The sequence below is a fragment of the Periplaneta americana genome, chromosome 10, assembly GCF_040183065.1.
Source record: "Periplaneta americana isolate PAMFEO1 chromosome 10, P.americana_PAMFEO1_priV1, whole genome shotgun sequence".
NCBI lineage: Eukaryota > Metazoa > Arthropoda > Insecta > Blattodea > Blattidae > Periplaneta > Periplaneta americana.
Genome location: NC_091126.1, coordinates 12,587,336 through 12,611,177, shown reverse-complemented (window position 1 = coordinate 12,611,177; position 23,842 = coordinate 12,587,336). Strand labels below are relative to the sequence as shown.

Genomic DNA, 23,842 nt, shown 5'->3' with positions numbered 1-23,842 from the left:
CCCCTTGAGTAACTTCCTAGCTTCTAGTACGGAAATGAAGGAAATTTCTGTTTGCTGAGAAAGACTCTAAAGAAATTTTTAATTGAATTTTCCAGCCGATGTCCAATGTTATTCAGAGTTATTTTTTCTCTGAGATTTGCACGTCGTCTTTTTTTTTTCTTAACTCGAGCACAACCCATTTTACGAATTTTATAAACAAATTCATGAATCGTAGTAAGACCTGAAACTGGAAAACCTGGGAATTTTTCTTGAAATAATCTCGTGACAATACGTGCGAATTCAGTACGAATGTAAGAATAATAAATCAACATTCGTGGGGAATACAGAAATTATTCTTATTATTTTCCATTTCATCTTTCCTTTTCTAGCAGATCCTATATAATCATCAACTAACACTGCGTTTAATATCCACTCTCGTTAGAGACTGCTACATCACCGCTCCGTAAATCCCGTTAGGCAGATCTCTCCGCTACCTGAAATGTCGGTCAAGGTCAAACTAACCTTCCGCTGGAGTTCCGCCGTGCTTACGTTTCACAGATAACCCGCTCACCCAGTGCTATTCCCTGATAACAATCTTTCAAATCTCCAGATCTGAGTAATTGAGAGTCGTAAGAAATCTTCCGTTTCATAAGGCAAATAGTCTAGAACCGTCACCACTGCCATCTACATCCATTTGGATACACCACGAGCATACCTGTGTCGGTATGCAGAGGAGTTATCGCCAGGCAAAACACAAGAAAATGAAATATTTTGAAACCGGGGTTAATAACGAAGAGCTATTTTTGAGACTATTGGTTGAAGGATGAGGGGATAAATTGAAGAACCTATAAGCTTGCAATTTAGAGTTCGTCCATCACGAATGCTATGTTGGATTGAACCCAGCTCCCTTTCACGTCAGAGCCACGTGCTACTCTCGGAGTCGACAACACCACTTCATACGGAATATTGATTAGAATTAATTTTATTGTCTTGTGTTTTTATTTGACTTACAATTTGCCCATTTTTATTTCTTTCAGATTTATGCTGTTGGAGTAACTCTTGGAACCGAAAGAAGTAGCTTCCTCGGTCACTCATGGTTGTAACTTTTCAAGTTTGGATGTAAGGTATGTAAAGATATAATTTGATATATTTATATAGTAGAGGAGGCACACAAATTTATATTTATAGCAAAGATTGGCTAATTGGACACTGGATAATTCGAATAAGTGTTTATTCTCCTTAAATTTTATATTTAAACCAATGTCAAAAATGCACATTTAATTCGAACATTTGAAGGTAATGTTAAGATATTTCGAAAGCAGGACTTTAATGATTTCAATGAAAATAGTGTCCAATCTGGAACTCTAGAGAATGTCCGAAACCTTTTAGTGGAGACCTGGATTAATGATTTCCAAGAATTAAAATTCTGTTCTAAAACTTCTTAATAATCGACAGATAGTAGAACAGAAAAAGATCGTTGCTACTCTTAACAGATTTCTTACCGTCACGCAGTAACTGACCACAGGCAAAACATTGGACAGATTGACCAACGCTTTTATTTACAGACATAATTATGTGTAATATGACCAGGTAGATCGTCGGATTTGGAAATGAGCAGGGTGGGAAAAATTAGGACCAGGCTAATGGAATGATGACGAAATAAATATAACAGACTAATGTCATTGAGAAACTTCAGAATACCCTATATTAAGAATAGTAATGCAATGAATTTAAGCACTTTGGACAATTTTATGAATATTAAAAAACCGAAGGTACCAATTTCATTGATACTTTCCTGAGAACGATATTCCTTGCAGAAGTTTGAGCTTTTCTAATAGACAGGAGTTTTGCTCAAAATTGTATTTTACCAGGAATAGATCTGCAGATTCTCTCAACAGTAGGCTGCTGTACATCGAAGAACTTAAACTATTGTGTTGCGACTACAAACTGCGAAGGCATCAATACAGAATATACACACATTTTGATGATTAAAAATCATACGTCATGGAACAAAAAGGAGAACCTTTTGAAAATTTAATAATTTGTTTTCGGAAAGGAACAAGACATGAACATCAGGAAATGTCCGCGAAAAGGGGGACATTTAGACATTGTATGTATGTGTGTCTCCATTACGTTTTACCCGCTAGTCAATAATTTGGTAGAGATCAAATTTCTTAAATTCTTCATTATTATCCCTAAATACAAATGCTAAATGTGTTACTGGCTCTTGTGAATTCACATGGTCGATGCGTGAAGCTTAATGTTAGCAAAGGAAGTGTAAGTGTTTTCTACTATTTGTAGCAGCTAAGAATATGTTTTTTGTTGAGACGAATTTTGTAAAATAATAATAATTTCCTGATTAATTCGAATTTTTCAATTTTCCCCTAGAATTTCAGAGTCCACTATTAAACCTAAAACAGCCATAAATATAATATTTAAAACTTCATTTCCAGGACGAAAAGTTAAATATTTGTTCGAATCAAATTCCTACACATTTGAAGGACGAAACTAAAATTCTTTCAATAATTTATTATCATAATACACTGTTCTCTTAAATTGACTGAGCATATTGGAAATTCAATCAATGGCTTTCTCGAAACATGCTATGAAATGTTTCATATAAAAATATCTCGAAAAGGAAGCAAAATTGTATTAAACATTTTTATTTGAAATATCTCAAAGAATTAATTCATTTAGTGTTGTGCCCAAAGGCAGGTCTTTCACTGCAAACCCAGCTTTCTCCAATCTCTCCTATTTTCTGCCTTTCTCTTTGTCTCCTCGTGTGATTCATATATCTTAATGTTGTCTATAATCTGATATCTTCTTGTGCCCCGAACTGTTCTCCCGTTCACCATTTCTCCCAGCAGGCAGTTTCTTCTCAGCCACTGACCCAACCAAATCCTTTTTCTCTTCCTGATCAGTTTCAGCACCATTCTTTCTTCACCCACTCTTTCTAACACAGCTTCATTTCTTATTCTGCCTGTTCACTTCACACGTTCCATTCTTCTCCATATCCACATTTCAAAATGCTTCTATTCGCTTCTCTTCACTTCGTCGTAATGTCCACGTTTCTGCCCCATCCAATACCACACTCTATAGAAAGCAATTCACTAGTCTCTTCCTTTCTCAAAGAATAATCTCTTGAAATTAAAGACACTACTTACGGCTCACTCTGTAAATATGTATGTATGTTTACATATACATAAAATAATAATAATAATAATAATTTATTTATTTATTTAATCTGGCAGAGCTAAGGCCAGTAGGCCTTCTCTTCCGCCCAGCCAGACTCTAATTCTAATTGAATACAATTGCTTACATAGTTATTACATTAATATCTAGACCATAAAACAACATGAAAGTACATAATGAAAGTTGGATAAATACGGTAATGTTAGTGTGACAATAATAAACATTGGTAAGAAATAGTTATAATAATAATAATAATAATAATAATAATAATAATAATAATAATAATAATAATAATGAGATAATTTAGATATTTATCTGTGACATATATAACTATTAAACATTGAAAAACCTGAAACAACTATTATTGTTAACAAGAATTGTTACAAAAATATTTCGTTAGCCTATTCTTAAATTGGTTTGATGTCTGACAGTCCCTGACATTACTCGGTAGGGAATTTCAAAGTCGAGGAACAGCCACAGTGAAAGAAGATGAATATGAAGATGTTCGGTGGGAGGGAATGGATAATATTGAGGAGTGTTGTGATCGTGTGTCTAGTTTATGATGGGTGGATAAATTTTGAAAACGAGACGCAAGATAGACAAGAGTGGAGAAATGCAATATGTGAAAGAGAAGGGAAAGACAGTGGATTTTCCCACGATCTTCTAGACGGAGCCAGGACAACATTTCGAGGGATGGTGTTACGTGATCAGCCCGGCGAATATTGCAGACGAAACGGACGCACATATTATGAACACGTTGTAGTCTCTGCGCCGAAGTAACGCTTAGGTCAGTAAGCAGAATATCACAGTAATCGAAGTGGGGCATCACGAGTGTTTCCACTAACATTTTTTTTTCATGGAAAAGGGTGGAAAATTCTTCAATCGTCTAAACGAGTGGATTAATGAGAATACTTTACTATATATATAATTCTTGGTAGGTAGAGATCTATTTCTCCGGGAGCGGAATAACCCTTGGATAATTTTGTCTTAAATTTATGATAGTAGAAAAGCTCTGCCTGATAGAGGACTGTGGGTAGAATTAGTTGACTATTCCTCGCCCATATTCAAGTTCGACGCTGAATAAATTTTGTAGTTGAAACTGTCGTTAAATAAATGAACGGTACCATTTGTTACTGGAAAACAAACCAGGGTTTGTGGAATTACAGCGAGGAATTGTAAAGTAGACGTAATCCAAGTTGTCATCCGAATGTGTTCTCACACGTCCCTCACAAGCAACTCATAATCGGTTTTAGTACAGAATGAGTAAGGTTGTGGAGATGTCGCCTGCAAGTCACACTTGAAAGATTAAATTAACGAACACGTTTGGACTTGCGCTCTGAACACTCCCGCCCCTACCTTCCCCTCTCGCCCCCATGATCCGTTTTTGAGTTCGTCAGTTTTTCCGGCATATTGATACTGCAGTGAACATCATAGAAACCGCTGACCTTAATTTTGACAGGATTAAAACATTAGAGAACAGACAAAAGATCTCGTTCATCGCAGTTCTGTAGGTAGTGGGCCGACAGGGAAATGGTTAGCGTATTAGATATCATGGTAAACAGCGGTAGTCAAATTTAGAGAAGATCGATATAAAATATCCCATACATTAAAAATCAATTATGATTTAAAATGATCAACAATATAGGTAAACAAAACAATAAATTAATTCTAGTATAATACATCAGCTTCTTGTCTATGCGGATGACGTGAATATGTTAGGAGAAAATCCACAAACGATTAGGGAAAACGCGGAAATTCTACTTGAAGCAAGTAAAGAGATAGGGTTGGAAGAAAATCCCGAAAAGACTAAGTATATGATTATGTCTCGTGACGAGAATATTGTACGAAATGGAAATATAAAAATTGGAGATTTATCCTTCGAAGGGGTGGAAAAATTCAAGTATCTTGGAACAACAGTAACAAATATAAATGACACTCGGTAGGATATTAAACGCAGAATAAATATGGGAAATGCGTGTTATTATTCGGTTGAGAAGCTTTTATCATCTAGTCTGCTGTCAAAAAGTCTGAAAGTTAGAATTTATAAAACAGTTATATTACCGGTTGTTCTGTATGGTTGTGAAACTTGGACTCTCACTCTGAGAGAGGAATATAGGTTCAGGGTGTTTGAGAATAAGGTGCTTAGGAAAACATTTGGGGCTAAGCGGGATGAAGTTACAGGAGAATGGAGAAAGTTACACAATGCAGAGCTGCACGCATTGTATCCTTCACCTGACATAATTAGGAACATTAAATCCAGACGTTTGAGATGGGCAGGGCATGTGGCACGTATGGACGAATCCAGAAATGCATATAGAGTATTAGGTGGGAGGCCAGAGGGGAAAAGACCTTTGGGGAGGCCGAGACGTAGATGGGAAGATAATATTAAAATGGATTTGAGGGAGGTGGGATATGATGGTAGGGACTGGATTAATCTTGCTCAGAATAGGGACCAATGGCGGGCTTATGTGAGGGCGGCAATGAACCTCCGGGTTCCTTAAAAGCCAGTAAGTAAGTGAGTAAGTATAAATAAAATAATGAACAAATAAAAATAATTTATATAATATTAGATTAAGTTATATGACGGTCAGATTAGCTTGCGGTCCTTTAAAGAATTAATATTTGGGTCAAGTACAATTTTAAGAATGAAATGAAATTCTGTGCAAATATTTCCATGTACCGAATGATTTTATTTGATGGTAAAATTGAAAAATTACAAAAATTGGAATGAATCGCTGGAACTCAGTATCGTATACCGTTTATTTATTAGTGAAAGTGATTATACAGTGTGTAAGGGAACCGATGGACCAAAGTTTAAGAGGTGATTCTACATGTTAAATATAACAATATTTATACTACACTTTTCCTTCGATGAAGCACCGTTAAGCAAGAAAAAAAAGTCTTTGCCCAATGTTTGAAGCGCTCTATTGCGGCAATGGCCCGAAAGAAACGGCTGATAGCTGTAGAAGCAGATAGGTAAAAATAATCTGAACTCTTAATGTCTTGAATCTTTTTTTGCAAATTAAACCGTTTAAGTTGAATAATTACGAAAATCATTAAAATAAATCTTGCGACGCAGCGCTCTCTCGCGTGTCACCGACTGAGTACAGCAAAGGGGAGGGGAAGGTAAGGAGTGCAGGCCGCGCTTGTTAGAGTTATTGCAAAAGACGTGGCGTTGCCAAATGCTTCATAGAAACATATCGATTTACTCCAAAAGGGTGAATGTTAGAGGAAAAACATGTTTAGATTCAAATCTCTCTTCTTGATCTACAGCAGTGATGTCAAAGCAAGCGCATTTTTCTGACCATGACGTCGTGCGCAGGCAGCAAGAGCTAAGTATGGAAAGAGGAAGGGTTGTGTATATGAATAAGCAACCTGTTGGATTAAGAAAACATTGGTGCACAAACTTCAAACGGAACGTGAAATTTTATGTCGTTATTTTTATATGGATTCTTTCTGTTTAATATTATCTATATTGTCTGTAAAACAAAAGTACTAACACTGATGTTTTTAATATTTCACTTGTATTTAAAACTTAATAACATAATAGAGAGTTAAGAAGGAATATTCACTTAAATTCCATATTAGTATAATATTATACTGTATTAAGTGGATGAAACACATCATTCTTAACGAAAGTGATATTCCAAAGAAAGAGATTGATGGCCGGTTTCACCAAGCTTCTTTAAACCAGCACCAACGACTTGTCAACAAATGGATAGTTTAATTTTAACGGAATCTTTAAAAGTTGACTGTTTCACCAAGCCTCGTATCTTTAAAATTAACAGGCGTTTACTAACGAGGGGTTTTTGTACTTATATCTTGCATGTTTTGTTTTTCATACGACCATGGCTTCGAAATCGCGAATTTCATTGGTTACATATGATCATGGCTGACTTTGTTTGGCATGAGAAAACAATCATAGGCAAACGGGTAAGAGGCTGTAATTTTAGGAACATCTTTCTAAATACAGTATGTTGTCATACCGTAATTACAAAAAATAAGAGACAGCTGCTTCCAAATGTAAATAATAGGAATGTAGAGCAGTTAAATTGTAGCTGCTAAAGGAAATCTGAGAAAATTTAGCGGACTGTAAGGTCGACAGCTTAAAAATTGATGCCACAATTAATTATATACAAAGCATTCTAAGCAGTTATATTAGGCCTAAATTTAGGACGGGAAATCGCCTCTTCCATAAATTGCATACTACTTTTCCACTGTATTTCATGTAGATTTATTAGTACCCTGTAACAATTTTGCCATGGTTGTGTGGCAGGATTCAGGAGAGGTGTCATTAAATTGGATTTTAAGGGGTATCCATTGTCTCCTAAAAGAAAATCTCTTTGCACTCTTTTCATTTCAAAGGCATCCTCCTTTGGAATGTTGTGCTATCCGTGTAGACCGTAACATTATCTTAAACCGAGAAGAATCTGTGGAGAGGCGTGGGTGATTCCTATCTGTCGTATTCTAACCTATTACAATGTCAATAAACTAGCGCTGAGGTAGTTCTGAGGTAGAAGTGAAAATCGTTGAACTTATAAGGGATTTTTTTGTGGTAATGCAGTTGATCGTATATGCAAGGCATAACAAAAACCTAAACTAATCAAACTAACCTGTCACAGATTCGTATGTGCAAGGTGTATAAGCAGAGTGCGAAGGAAACTACCTCAGCGCTAGTTTAGCCACAATTTTTCTATGCGGAGCGTAGGCCTATGAAATTGTTTGAATATTGAAGGAAAAATAGGATCTTCTATTGCAGAATCTTTTGGCTATATTACTGCCAGGATATACGATTGGAACATGTACACAATCTATGTTGTCTATGACAACATAAAATTTAGCTATAAGCTTATTAGGCCTATAGAAATAATGACTATTGTAATGTTGATAGTACGTCTGATAATTTATTCACATATCTAGACAATACAGCTTTTGATACCCCGTTCATATCATCAATTACTATTTCAAAACTTCCCGCAACGTTATTTTAAAACGAGAAGAATCTGTTGAAGAGGCGTTAAGTGGGTGATTTCTATCTGTCGTATTCTAACCTATACAATATACCGGTATTCAGTTTCTTGTAGAATCATTCTTACTACTTATTTTCTTAATGTGTAGCTTTCGTGGAATTCTTTATCACTTAAATCTCCAAAATGATTATTCCGAGTGTTATTACAACATATAAGTTCGTCGTTATGTTGAAGTTCTAAATAAAGAACTTAATCATCGAATAATTACGTCCGCCATGTTGTTGACTTCTTAACGCTTCGTTACTGTTTTAACGCGACGAATAGGTCCTAATAAATTAACGATGAATTTAAAGGTGCGTAAGCAATAATGATACTTGGTGAAACACAAAAACTGACTAACGTGTCATTAAATTATTTAACGAGACGTTATAATGATAACGAAGGTTGATGAAACCGGCCATGAGTATGACATGATAAGTTGGAATTTATATTGATGGTATCTTTAGCCTTACAAAAGTAACCAATAAACTAATCAAAACAATATTACAGTACAAAGCAAAGTTACCTAGGTACTTTATCTGTTTTAAGTGTAACTAATTTTATATAACAAAACTCTTATCGCATTATGCTTTTAAGGTGATATTTGTGAGCAACTTCCTATCATCAGAATATTAAATTATTTTCTCGAAATGTGCTGAAGCTATAGAGCTGACATTTTTACAACACATGGGCACATATCTTTTGCTTATGATGTAACAGTAGTTGCTTTTTTAATTCATTTCCTTACAAACAATTTCCATGCGAATATTTTCAAAATTTTCAATACACTATCTTCAGTAATACGTATATACGGTATATTAGATTTACGAAAACATTCTGTAAGGCTACTAAATAAATAGGCCTATACCTGAAAATTTCACTTTTCTATACGAAAAGTTGAGAAAATATTTCTTTTGAATAAAAAAAATCAAACTTGTGAAAAATGAGCATTAAAATTAAAACTTACATTCTTATAATGCACTTATACTTCCCAGGCAAATCTAAAAATTAACATGGATACAGTTTTAATAAGTTCTCTTCCCTTTATCTATTGAATCAGAGATGGCCATCCCTGAATAAGCTCGACCAAGCGGCATATAGCACCTCTTTCGTCTGTCTCTTTCCTTTCCGCTGTAAAGCGCTCAGGCTCTCCTGGGCTCTAAAGCGCGCGCTTGCTCCTGTTGGCATCAATTGATATGCCTGATCTACAGTATTACTAGTTTCGTTTTGGTCCAGAGGTTACCATCCACTCTGTATATCATGTATTTCATTCATAGTTCAGTTGACTTGAAGATAACTGAATGTAGTATGAACAAATTTCGTTCAAAATTGTAAGACAAATCGCCGTGCAAAACAGACAGACGACAAGTTAAAACCACTTTTACGGTAGCAGCAGTGGCGGCTGACTGACTGAGGCAAGTGAGGCCGGGCCTCAGTCACTTGGCTTAACTGAAATCAAATTTTGTGTTTTTATATAATGTATTAGTTATTTGAATGAAGCATATATCGCTGTAGAAGCATTTGAAAACTTTGATGTATATAGACCTGTTTTGCAGTAAAATTTGTTCCTGAGGCCGGGATCGCTCGTGCCGGGTCTGGCTTGTGATATATATATATAGACCTGTTTTGCAGTAAAATTTGTTCCTGAGGCCAGAATCGTTCGTGCCGGGTCTGGCTTAATGCATTTCATGTCCTTTCGCGGGCTTTGAGTTTACCCTTAAAACGTTGTAGCTGAGGCACAATTCGGCTGGCCTGGTCAGGTTTCACTCTTCCCATCCATGGGCCGGCCTCAAGGGTAGAGTGGGGTGGGAATAGCAGTGGTGACTCTTCTTCCTAACTAGGCCATAAATAACAAAATTCCAGCTCTTTGGCAGGCAGAGACCCACTCGATTCTCTCCTCTTATGTCTCAGTTTATGACATAAGCGAGGGTGTTCTACTATTGTACTTCGTAGTACAGTAATGAATCTGGGCCAATGTTGTTATGTATTTCGGGAAAATATAAACAGAAACAAATGAGAGAAATAATGCTGGTGTAGTTAATTCATTGTTAGAGTGTCCTTTTTCGAGATGAAATAATACTGAAAGAAAGGAAGTTTTAAATAAAGAGAGAGACTACCGAGATACCTACGATATCGCTTATAATTTTTCTGACAGATAATCTTAAAACGCGAGTTTCTATTGCATCCTGGTATGGGCAACATAAATGGTTATGTGGTAATGTGATGGAAAGAAACTTCTCTTGGCCTTGTTTGTTGCTGTCAAAGGAAAAAAATAAAAAGAAAAGAAAGAAAGAGGAATTTCAACACATAATATGGGCTGCTTCATCACACGAAACAATCACTGAAACTCGGAGCATAACAGCTTATTTGGTGAGTGAAATTATTATTTTTCATTGATAGTAATAAGAATAGACTAATAGTAGTAGTAATAATAATACTAATAATAATACAGTAATAATGATATTAATAATATAATAACAATAATAATTAATATCATAAACAAACATTTCCTATCGGAGGCACTTAAACTAGTTGCATCTGGCCTCACCGAGGATTTCGATCACCGGCCGCTACTGGGTAGCAGTTGTGTGAAAATATGACGTTCGTAAAAATCTCGTCGTAGTTAGGACAGCCACATTAGAATCTCTTTATATTTCCTCTGAGAAAACATAAAAGGGGGAAAAGTGAATTGTGTAATTACTCGACTGTGATTATCGCCGGAACACATCATTGGATTCCTAGGGTGAAATACAAGTAGCGAGCTCGAGCGGGAACCTGTGGATTGGCGCCATTGTCTGGAAACAGGATGTGAAGTAGACAAACGCGCATCTTCTTCAGAGCGCTCGAGAATCGTCTTTGTTTGTATCCAGAGCAGCATAGGGAGTGGCATGCAGTCTCAGCCGTGGGTCTGGAATGTTAGGTCTTAACAATGCTTCAGTATTTACATGCATTTCTGCCTTATTCGTATCGCGACCCACGTACGTGAATTTTATCAAGTTATACTACGGACACGGCTAAAGGTCTATTCACACATCTCCGTGACGTGGCGGCATCTTCCGAGAAAATAAAATATCGTCGCCTTGCAGACAAAGCGGTGCGTTCCTACATCTCCGGCAACGGCATTCGCCGACACGTTCAGTGCTTCTCCGTGATCCGTGCCGGCAAAACGTTTTCGCTCGCCACCGATATTTTTTTTTTTTTGTTTTCACGGACGTGATACTCTCTTCCCGTCTACCTGCTTTCTCTGAACTGAGCGGTTGTCTTTTGAAGTAAGACGGTCCCTCCAACCTTTTCTGTCCACTCGGGGGATGGGGTAATCTCTGTTTCCGCTTTCTGAGGCAAACATAAATGTTGCCAATTCTCCCCTGAATGCTAACACTAATTGCAGTCTTTCTTAACATGTTCAAACAATACAGAAGTGTTTTTGTTTGCTGTTTGAAAGTCTTGTAAATTCCTTAGTTTTTTTTTTTTACAATTCCAAGATAGCAATGATAGATGAACAGCAATGTTAAAGATATAATTAACTTTATGAGGCACAATAATATTACCATGCCCAACTCCTTATCCATCAAGGAAGTTATGTTGCAGGAAATCAAATTAGCCAATATTAGTAAGAAATATGCAGTGGAGTTGCTCGCAGCCTCGTATGGATACGAAGTGTTAAGACTTCCTCCGTACCACTGTGTTCTTCTAGCAACAAAAGAGACCGACTGGGGATCCTTTGAAAAATCCTACCGAGTTACAACTGCACGGAACGGAAATGTGAGAACAGACGTGAAAAAATCATGTCGGAAAGGACGGATACGGACACGGAAAGCACCGTCACGTCCCGGAGATGTGTGAATAGACCTTAATACTGTAGTTCAGTGATCGCCAAAAGCTGTGTCGCGACACATACCCCTGCCTCCACTCAAGCGTAACCATGGCATCATACCCCTACCTTCTGTTTACAGCCATCACTTCGATATACGTAAGTAAAGACATTTGTCAGCAGCGGACGTACACGTGTAATGTTACAAGTGTGTAGAATAAATGTTTCAATGTCTTTTCGAAAACAGATAATAAGTAAAAACTTAATTTTAAGGAGCATGAGAGGAGAAGTATTTATTTTGTGCAGATGGCAAAAATACGAGATTCTTAATTTGTTGTAAAATTTTAAATGAAGTATAAAAGAACAATGTACGTTGTCATTATTCTTCTTCTTATGAAGACTACCACGCCCTTACCTGTAACTTGAATATTTCATTAATAAACGAACAATAAAAATTACCGGTTTCTATGTCTTAATCGGGGTAAAATATTTCGACGTTTTTTTTTTCGACGTATGTAGTGTAATTTGAATATTTCATTAATAAATAAACAATAAAAAGTATTGGCTTCTATGTCTTAATCGGTGTAAAATACTTCCACGTTTTTTTCGACGTTTGTAGTGTAATTTGAATATTTCATTAATAAATAAACAATAATAAGTATCGGCTTCTATGTCTTAATCAAAGTGAAATACTTCGACGTTATCTTGAAGTATGTAGTGTAATTTACAACTTCGTGACCAGCCTGGTACGCTTTTCTAATTTCAAATATCTGCTGATGTAAAGTGTACGTTCTTTTTATGGTAAATACGAAAATAAATTTATTTTATTTTATTAATAATACAACAATTATGAATAAGAGAATAAAAAAAATAACATGGAAAAAGTGTGTATAGTTAATAAGCAGAAGAATATTATATTGCTTTTGGTTTTTGGTCACAGTCCGTCTCTGCACTGTTATTCTCTGCATTACTTGAGGAGATACCCACTCCACCCCTCTCCCTGCGATAGTGGTGTGCGGGTTGCATTTCTATTACGTCACAATTTCGTGGTGTTTGGCAACCACTGCTGTAGTTGCATGAAGAAGAAATTTTCTTTCCAATTCGTGCAGAAAAAGTTAAAGGAAAATCTTACAAACGCTGATTGCATTGCTTACTTCGTCTTACAATTCGTCCATTAGCTCTTATTTCATACACAACAGTTTCCGAAAACTGAAGAGTTACTTACTTTTCAAGGCACATTATGTCTGCCTATTTCAAACAGCTGGGCTTGTAGTCCATCGCGCTTCCTCTCCACACAACATTGGCTATTTAAACCATCGAAGTCAAATAAACCGCCCGAAACAACATGGAGATAGACTGGGTGAGAAGAGAGCAAAGAGGCTGCTTTTGGGAGATGAATTAGGAAAGGGAATTTAACATAAAAGTCAAATGTCATTGTAGTAATTTGTAATAGTAATATGCGTTACAAGAGCGGTATGTTGAAATTTTCATGTTCGAGGAAAAGTTTGAAAAAGCGAAACGTAGTTGAGCTTTTTTAATTTCCGAGAACATGAAAACAAACATACCGCTCGTGTATCGTACATTATTTTGTGCGAAGATCGTTTATTACATACCTGAAAGAGGAATTTCTAATTAGTTGCAATGAAATCTCCATCTTGGTTTCTGTTCAATGACGGCAAATTTGCAAAATAAAAATATCTATCTTCAACATTGTTGCTTTAAAATGTTTTCTGTGTTTACTATACTCCAGCAGGCCGTGATATACGTCTGTCTTTTTTTCACCCAGTCTATAAATGCGAACTTAAAACAAACGGTAAGGTTATGTAATGATTAATTTTTCATTTTAATATTTTAACAATATTATTTATATAACATATTGCAGTAATAACATCGGCATCTGGAATCTTGTTGATTTTTTCACGGCTTCCTTAATGTTACTTGTATCAGGAATGCAATAAGTTTCGTGGAGTAGTAGACTTTACTTAATATTTGCAAATATTTAAAAACAATAATTAACATTGCAATTTAGGTGAAATTGCAGTGGTAAGTTTCCAATTTATAATTATTACTATGTTAAACGTCTCTAAAAATAATATGTTAAAAGCCTAAAGCAGTAAAATCAATATGTTACTTAAGCGGTAAGAAGAGGGAAATTGTTATGTGTGTTAGGCTGGGAATACTGAATGTGGAATTTTATACTTTCCGCGGATTTGTTTTGTGCGGAAACCAAGTAACTACGCACGATCTCGCACAAACGTTTTTTTTTTAATATTCATATAAATAAAAGCTAACATATGGCAACATCGCGTCACAGAGAGGCATTGGTGGTTGTGGATTTCTTCCTTCCCTCTCGTCTTGCCTCCGACTTGCTCCCACCGTCACTGAATGCACAGTTGCCACATCTTCCTGTGACACAACTGACAGATCTTCAATATCTTCTATGAAATTACAGCCAAAACATCAATGTTACGCAACAAAACAATATGGACATATTTTTGTTCACTTACTTGCTCTACAAATCCTCCAAAATGACCCTTTAACACCTCCCGTTTTCCTGGAAGAAGCATTCAAAGAATCAACTAAAACCGGCTCTTTTCTTCACACTAGAGAGTTTTCTCACCCTCTTGTCCCGCTAAACAGCGCTATGATCACGTCAGTAGTGACGTATTTGTTGACGTATGTTCACGTTCGTAAAACTTCGGATAGAATCGTAAGGGATCGGTGCACGTATTCCTTTAACGTGAGTTCAAATTATAACAATGCTATATTTATTACAGAGAGACCTACAGCCTAGAAACGACCTTGTAATAAAATGAAGCAGATACAATATCAAACTGAAAAGGTTGTGCAGTGCAGATGTTAAATATGGTGCATTGTCGATTTTAACCTCATTTTAAGGGCAGTATTCACCCGTTCGTTAGAATTCTGGCTTCATTGTGAAACGTTTGTTTTAACGTTTTGTACATTTGACAGTTCATATTTTTATTATGAACTTCACATTATCGTTCCGTGTTCTTTGTTATGTCTAAGCGACCGCAAAGCTCAATTTCACTTTCTTATCAGTAAATCGCGCGGAGTTAGTGAAAATTTCACATTGGCAAATGTTTCTTCGCAGCCGCAGCATGACGATGTCGTGAATGTTCTTCTCGGATCTAGTTTCGCATCCCTCTGTGTTAGAATTACGTCAAGGTTTTTAAAATAATAATAAAAAAATTGAAAATAGAGAATTAAGGTAGTTATTAATGTATTCCGATAGCTATATTAATTAGTAAAAGTTCAGAAAAAAATTTGACTTTATAAATTGGTTAACTAATATATTTTAATTTCAATAAGAATGCATTTATAATAAATTTATTAGTCATCATAATAGCAATGAATCGATAATGAGTACATGCGACACAGTGATGAAACTAAATTGAGATTAAACACAATATAATATTTGTTACTCAGTCAAATGACAAATCAATGTAAAATAATGACTTATATTATATGGTCATTAAGTTTTATATACATGAGCTACAAATTGCAAACGTTTTCGCCCATTCAGGCATCTTCAGGCACAATTATACAATATCTCAATATCAAACTATGTAGCTATTACATTGGTGGTAGATAAACTGTTTAAGATTAATGGTGTACAAAGCATCGCCATAATTAAAATGTAATATTACAAGTCAATGATTTGTCATTTGACTGAGTAACAAATATTATATTGTGTTTATCTATATTAATTGACAATCTGAATATTTCCAACATGCTTTCTAAGTAAATTGAGGTTGATTATGTAAGCAACTTGTCAAGTTTGTTTTTAAGCAGGTATGCGGTAGTCCTCATAGAATTTACGCAAACGTTTCTGCTGACATGAAAATATTGCAAGAAAGAAAGATTAACCTACATATGGAATGTACCGATTAAGCTATTTCAGGTTCATGACTTACAGTGTGTCGACATCTGATCACCTAATTGGAATAATAAATTATTATGTAAAATAAGACCTAAATATTACAATTAAATTTTGAAAAGGAGCAAATAAATAAGGTTTAAAGTCTTAAGGGTTATCACGATTGGTTTAAACATGCACTAAAACAAGACGTAAGTGCAAGTTTGAACCAATAAATTATTGAGATTTGCGATAGATTAATTAGTTTAGGAAATTGTATATTTATTATGTAGAACTACATTTGTATATAGATCTTTTGTTTAATTATTAAGTTTTGTACTTTTGTGTACTATATTAATAAATCTATCTATCTACATCCCTCTGTGAAAACTCAGCTGATGATAATAATAATAATAATAATAATAATAATAATAATAATAATAATAATAATATTAATAATAATAATAATAATAATAATAATAATACACAAAATTTAAAATAACGATAATATAAATTGTAAACAATTTAACAAATTCTACGTATATCACTGATGTTGTCCGTATTTGAAACAAACTGTGTGTGGAGGTGTTAGATTGTGAATGCAACAATATAGTTAAACTTTCACAAAAGAATGCAGGAAATGGCCGTTTCTGAAATAGGCGACAGATTTGGAAGCAGTGCGAAAAATATAGTAGTATAAGAATCGATCCTTAACTAAATTTCGATAAAAATGGCGTATGTCAGCCTTGGATAGCAGGCTCCTCATTTTGCGTTGTGTATTAGAATTATATCTCATTTAATATTTTTATTTAATTTATTGTTAATAAAACATTTGACACATTACATTTGCGGGAAATATTAAATTAATACAATCATAATGCAACGTGAAATAATTTTTCAGGAGTCACGCACTGTCACTGCTCACTGGTTGAGTCGGATAGATTTCAGAAGGTTTCAGGGATGCACATATCAAATCGGGTATGCACCCGGGTTGGTGGTAGGTCAGCCTTTTCCGACTAAATCCAGCCGATACAGATCTCTGGATGGGCAGTTACGCTTATGATAGCGAAGGGAAAGTGGTCCTTTATTTCACTTACAGCGACCTGCCTGATATTCATTTAGTATGAAAAACAATACAATTACAAAAACGATTTAGTTTAATGAACACGAAATATATGACTCAACGCAATCGGCTATAAAACTTTGAGATTTGCTATTTTAATGATTGGGATAAAGTGATGCGTTCCGAAAGGATTTTTCCCATACGTTGAAAACGAGTCCTGGTACAAATTAGGGTAAGTTAATTCATAAAGTGTGTCTGATTGTTTACTGTAAAATAAAGTAAACACTTTCATGCTAGATAGCGTGAAGATTTTTAATTAAACAACTCCACAAAACATTTAAATTCAAAGGGAAGCGAGTTTTGAGTAAATGGCGTTAACAAATACTTAGAAAGGTCGAATCGTTGTAATAGCTTTAACATAAATCGGATAAACGCAGCGTAGCGTGTGATGTGGCAAACTCGAGTGCGATTATCAGCGATTTAAGTGGATTTGTCTTCCTCTCATATTGGTCGAATACATAGCCCTCGAATAATATAAATGCTTCCTATTCACAAAAGAACCATAATGAGGTGATGTTGGAACTTCTATTAAACTGAGTCTATAATGAAATGTCCAGAGCAAATAATTGCTAATATACTGTTAAGTTATTTCAATAAATAAATAAATAAATAAATAAATAAATAAATAAATAAATAAATAAATAAATAAATAAATAAATAAATAAATAAATAAATAAATAAATAAATAAATAAATAAATAAATAAATAAATAAATAAATAAATAAATAAATAAATAAATAAATAAATAAATAAATAAATAAATAAATAAATAAATAAATAAATAAGTGAATAAATAAGTGAATAAATAAGTGAATAAATAAGTGAATAAATAAGTGAATAAATAAGTGAATGAATAAGTGAATAAGTGAATAAGTGAATAAGTGAATAAGTGAATAAGTGAATAATTGAATAATTCAATAATTCAATAATTCAATAATTCAATAATTCAATAAATAAATAATTAAATAATTAATTAAATAAATAAATAAATAAGTAATTAAATAAACAAATAAATAATTAAATAATATAAATAAATAATTAAATAATATAAGTAAATAAATAATATAAATAAATAAATAAATAATATAAATAAATAAATAATTAAATTAAAGAAATAAATAATTAAATTAAATAAATAAATTAAATAAATAAAATAAATAAATTAATTAAATTAATTACATTAAATTAAATAATAAAATAAAATAAATAAATAAATTAATTAAATAAATAAATAAAAATTAATTAATTAAATAAATCAATAAAAATTAATTAATTAAATAATTAAATAAATAATTAAATAAATTAATTAATTAAACAAATTAATTAAATAAATTAAATAAAATAAATAAATAAATAAAGGAACAAAGAAACAAATAAACAAATAAATATTTAACATTATGTATTCAATGACGTCACAACTGCTCATCATGATAACCAATTTCCCGAACTCTGATTGAGATGTCTTTTAAACTGACCTTTATATTTGTATGTAATACTCTGTGTACTTAATTCCAGTCTCAAATAGAAATAAAATTGTATATCAATTGAATCAACAGGGATGATATATGGGTAGATATTAATGTGATGGTGGATCGAAAAGCGGAAATGTAAAGGTCCAGCATAACTATAACAAATAAAATATCTTGTCGCATAGTATCGTATATCAATTGAGAACCATGTTTCCCCCATACATAATGGTTCCTTTTGTCTTATATACGAAAAAAAAACTGTAGATAACACAATAAAATTTTTAGTGTCATTTCAATAATGACTATTAAGTTTAATGATATTTTCCATTTTGCTGACTGGGAAGTTATCCGAGAATTTTCCCTGAAATAATCTGTATGGCAACGTTCCAGGAATAATTTTACCCACCACTGGTCAGAACTCGGAAACGGAGAGAGCTAAATCGACCGAACTTGCATCAAACGATATGATTCGTCGAGTTGCTTAAAATAATTAGTGTAAAAGAGGGAAAAACGTCTTACTGTATCTTTATAGTGAAAATACGCAATATCCTGTCACATGCTTTGTAATTATGAGAACTAGAGGACAAAACGTATCCAGGGTGGAAGAGCATTAGATAAGAAAGAAAACAAAGCAACCACTCTCGGGGGCAGAGCGAAGCAGGCAACGTGGGCGCTAGCTCGTCTAGAGTGTCGCCCCGCTTCGCTCGTAGGCTCCCACACCTGAAATCAAATCTAAGTGACCGATGCGACGCTTCGGATATGGGCGACTAAGGGCTATACTACGCCAACGTTAAAAACGTTGCGTTGACAACGTTCTTTTATAGGAACTTAGTTTTTGGTAATATGATCGCTTGTATAATTGCATGACTATACTACACAAGCGTTAAAAGTGCTCCGTTTGGTTGCGTTGCTTCGACGTTGAGAAGTTTCAACGCAGAGGTCTGCGTTGGCAACGCCTTCTTTTGCAAACGTGTTCATACTACATGTGCGTCACCAACGCAACGTCAACAACAGACTGGATATTGTCAAGCAAATGCAGTTTTTATATCTACTCTTGGTGAAAATGAAACCATTTCCAATATACCTCCACCTAAGCAAGAAGACATACCGGATGGTATTATTTCTCAGGCTACTTCGGGTCATGAGAGTAATGCAAACGATACCCAAACAAAATCGAGACCATCTCTTCGCTCGACAGGGACAGGAAGAAAAGAAAATTCTGAAAATATTCTAGTAACTGCAACAAGGGATATTACAAATATATTATCAGAGAGCGTGGCCATACAAAGACAAGACAGAGAGAATGACAAGGATGGAAACAAAACTTTTCTATTATCACTTGTCAAAATCCAAAGCTTGCAATTGAAGCCCGTTTCAAAGTTTCTGAAACCTGCTTGTCGAGCAACGGGCAACATCAAGAATGTCCCAATCGTCAGATATGTCGCCGTTGAGTGTTATTGCCGATGGTTCAAATGATTCTGAGTTCATTGTTAATTTCAGTCAGTACTGATTTCTGCAGCTTGTAATGTTCTTAATTTTCAATATATTATGCATAAAATAAAAATATAATTATTACAAATTAAGGCAAATTTTATTGCTTACCTTAATGTTAAAACCAACTTTTCGACAGGATGAATTGATTTCCTCATTACAGTATCTGTTTTCCTAATTTTATGAGAAATTAAATTCAAAAGATCATCAAAACTTTTTAATGACATTTTGTAATAGAGAAAATCTTGTCGGGATACTGTCGGTGATTTTCAAATGCAGTACAGTACAAAGCATTCCTGTCGAAAATATCTTAATGTTTGCGGGATGAATACGCCATCTCCTTTTCCTGTCTCTCTCTCTTTTTTTTTTTTGAGACAGACTTAACACATAGCAGAGCTACCATTATGCAACTTGTATAAGTTTCTTTGCAGTTCTGAAACCAAGCACAGCGTCCCTAACGCAACGTGAAGTTTGTACATTTTTCATGCGTTACCAACGCCTGTCAACGCAACATTTTTAACGTTCGTGTAGTATAGCCTTTAGGTAACGTGTGAAAAGTGTATAAACTACACGTTGCGTAGTTGCGTTGACAGGCGTTGGCAACGCATGAAAAATGTGTAAACTAAACGTTGCGTTAGGGACGCTGTGTTTGGTTTCAGAACTGCAATGGATGTCATACAAGCTGCATATGTAGCTCTGCTATGTGTTCGATTTATAAGTCTGTCCCAGAAAAAGAGGAAAAGGAGATGGTGAATTCATCCCGCAAACATTAATAGACTTTCGTAAGGAAAGTTTTATACTGTACTGCATTTGAAAATCACCGACAGTATCCCGACAAGTTTTTTCTCTATTACAGAATGTCAATAAAAAGTTTTGATCATCTTTTCAATTTAATTTCTCATAAAATTAGGAAAACTGATACTGTAATGAGGAAATCAGTTCATCCTTCGAAAACTGGTTGTAACATTAAGGTAAGTAATAAATTTTGCCTTAATTTGTAATGATTATATTTTTATTTTATGCTTAATACTGTATGTTGAATATTAAGAACATTACAAGCTGCAGAAAATGATTATATTTTTATTTTATGCATACTATGTTGAAAATTAAGAATATTCCAAGCTGCAGAAATCAGTACTGACTGAAATTAGCAATGAATTCAGAATCATTTGAACCATCGACAATAACACTCAACGGCGACATATCTGACAATTGGGACATTCTTGATGTTGCCCGCTGCTCGGCAAGCAGGTTTGTGAACACTTCAGAAACTTTGAAACGGGCTTCAATTGCAAGCTCTGGAGGTAAATTGTCCATGATTTTGACAAATGATAAAAGGAAAGCTTTGTGTCCATCCTAGTCATTCTCTCTGTCTTGTCTTTGTATGGCCACGCTCTCTGATAATATATTTGTAATATCCCTTGTTGCAGTTACTAGAATATTTTCAGATTTTTCTTTTCTTCCTGTCCCTGTCGAGCGAAGAGATGGTTCCGATTTTGTTTGGGTATCGTTTACATTACTCTCATGACTCGAAGTAGCCTGAGAAATAATACCATCCGGTATGTCTTCTTGTTTAGGTAGAGGTTTATTCGAAATGGTTTCATTCTCACCAAGAGTGGGTAGTAAAACTGCATTTTCTTGACAAGATCCAGTCTGTTGTTGACGTTGCGTTGGTGACGTACATGTAGTATGAATACGTTTGGAAAAGAAGGCGTTGCCAACGCAGACCTCTGCGTTGAAACTTCTCAACGTCGAAGCAACGCAACCAAAAGCAGCATTTTTAACGCTTGTGTAGTATAGTCATGCAATTATACAAGCGATCATATTACCAAAAACTAAGTGTCTGTAAAAGAACGTTGTCAACGCAACGTTTTTAATGTTCGTGTAGTATAGCCCTAAGTGACCGACGCGACGCATCGGAGCTGGGCGACTAAGTGACCAATACGGAATCCTTAAAAGTTGACTACTTCAGTTCCCATAGACAACTATGAATATATAAAACGATTCTTTACCAATACCCGTGACGAACTATTCTAGGTAGCGGATACAAGTCAGGCGTTGCCTCGTCACTTTTTTGTGGTAATCTTTCATTCATGCTTAAGGATACTCTGAGGTGAAATTTTTGTCAGTTCTGATTAGAAAAATAGATTTTTCGTTTTTAACATTAAGAATTATACACAGTGAACCATAGATAATGTAATTAATTTCGGTGGGTATTATTTGATATACTGTATTTCAAACAAGAAAGTTAAATACAACTTTGTTCGTTTTTGTTTTCTTTTCGAGATAAAAATTGTTTTATATGAAACATTTCATAGCGTGTTTTGGGAAAGCCATTGATTGAATTCCCAATATGATCAGTCAGTTTAAAAGAGCAGTGTATTATGTTAATAAATTTTATTATTGAAAGAATTTTAGTTTTGCCCTTTAAATGTGCAGAATTTTGATCCGAACAAATATAAATTTTCGCTCTACAAACGAATTTTACAATGTTACATTTGTTCGGATCAAATTTCTGCATATTTGAAGGACAAAACTAAAATTGTTTCAGTCACTTATTATCATAATACAATGTTGTCGTAATTTGATTGAACATATTGGGAATTAAATCAATCACTTCTCCAAAAACACCCCATGCAATGTTTCATATAAAAGGAGAGAAGTTTTATATAATATTCTTATTGAATTTGGTATTCCCAAGAAACTAGTTCGATTAATTAAAATGTGTCTTAGTCCGTATAGGCCAATTTCTGTCTGATGCTTTTCCAATTCACTGCGGGCTAAAGCAGGGAGATGCACTATCACCTTTACTTTTCAACTTCACTCTAGAATATGCCATTAGGAAAGTTCAGGATAACAGAGAGGGTTTGGAATTGAACGGATTACATCAGCTTCTTGTCTATGCGGATGACGTGAATATGTTAGGAGAAAATCCTCAAACGATTAGGGAAAACGCGGAAATTCTACTTGAAGCAAGTAAAGAGATGGGGTTGGAAGTAAATCCCGAAAAGACTAAGTATATGATTATGTCTCGTGATCAGAATATTGTACGAAGTGGAAATATAAAAATTGGAGATTTATCCTTTGAAAAGGTGGAAAAATTCAAATATCTTGGAGCAACAGTAACAAATATAAATGACACTCGGGAGGAAATTAAACGCAGAATAAATATGGGAAATGCGTGTTATTATTCGGTTGAGAACCTTTTGTCATCTAGTCTGCTGTCAAAAAATCTGAAAGTTAGAATTTATAAAAGAGTTATATTACCGGTTGTTCTGTATGGCTGTGAAACTTGGACTCTCACTTTGAGAGAGGAACAGAGATTGAGAGTTTTTGAGAAAAAGGTTCTTAGGAAAATATTTGGGGCTAAGAGGGATGAAGTTACAGGAGAATGGAGAAAGTTACACAACACAGAACTGCACGCATTGTATTCTTCACCTGACATAATTAGGAACATTAAATCCAGACGTTTGAGATGGGCAGGGCATGTAGCACGTATGGACGAATCCAGAAATGCATATAGAGTGTTAGTTGGGAGGCCAGAGGGGAAAAGACCTTTAGGGAGGCCGAGACGAAGATGGGAGGATAATATTAAAATGGATATGAGGGAGGTGGGATATGATGGTAGAGACTGGATTAATCTTGCTCAGGATAGGGACCAATGACGGGCTTATGTGAGGGCGACAATGAACCTCCGGGTTCCTTAAAAGCCAGTAAGTAAGTAAGTAAGATGAACACACATTCCAGTGATCCAGGGATAGGCCTATTAGTTGATTCCAAATTAGTTTTCACAACCAATCATTTTTGTGAGCCCACTCTCAATAGATAACAGGGTAAATCGCATTGCGGAAAAGGTTAAAGAGTATTGAGCAATAACATAAATATTTG

At 34.6% G+C, this 23,842-nt stretch overlaps 1 protein-coding gene across 2 annotated transcripts in view; it reads left to right on the top strand.

Moving 5' to 3' along the window:
• The first annotated feature begins 1,013 nt into the window (after window positions 1–1,013).
• The window catches only part of LOC138707443 (uncharacterized), a 642,910-nt gene continuing 620,081 nt past the window's right edge, over window positions 1,014–23,842 (top strand). For both annotated transcript variants that reach the window (XM_069836867.1, XM_069836866.1), the window contains exon 1: window positions 1,014–1,103. The gene's annotated coding sequence lies outside the window, so the exon portion shown is untranslated. The remainder of the gene's footprint in view (window positions 1,104–23,842) is intronic.